Source organism: Antrostomus carolinensis, unplaced genomic scaffold (genome assembly GCF_000700745.2).
Source record: "Antrostomus carolinensis isolate BGI_N321 unplaced genomic scaffold, ASM70074v2 scaffold33660, whole genome shotgun sequence".
NCBI classification, from domain to species: Eukaryota; Metazoa; Chordata; class Aves; order Caprimulgiformes; family Caprimulgidae; genus Antrostomus; species Antrostomus carolinensis.
Genome location: NW_010291179.1, coordinates 1 through 204, shown reverse-complemented (window position 1 = coordinate 204; position 204 = coordinate 1). Strand labels below are relative to the sequence as shown.

Genomic DNA, 204 nt, shown 5'->3' with positions numbered 1-204 from the left:
CATAAGGGAGATGCTCCACTCCCTTCATCATCTTGGTGGCTCTGTGCTGGACTCTCTCAAGCAGTTCCCTGTCCTTCTTGAACTGTGGGGACAACAGATCCCCACCTGTGGAAAGCAATAATCACCGCTTTTCTTCTCCAAACCCACTTCTACCACAACCTGCCCCTGCTCTGCTCTTCGCAGGAGCAGTTCAGCGCCTCTTCC

The 204-nt window shown here is 53.4% G+C and overlaps 1 protein-coding gene across 1 annotated transcript in view; it reads right to left on the bottom strand.

Moving 5' to 3' along the window:
• The window catches only part of BLOC1S2 (biogenesis of lysosomal organelles complex 1 subunit 2), a 3,822-nt gene extending 3,678 nt beyond the window's left edge, over window positions 1–144 (bottom strand). Inside the window, exon 1 of the mRNA XM_010175513.1 lies at window positions 106–144. The gene's annotated coding sequence lies outside the window, so the exon portion shown is untranslated. The remainder of the gene's footprint in view (window positions 1–105) is intronic.
• Between the last annotated feature and the right edge of the window lie 60 nt (window positions 145–204).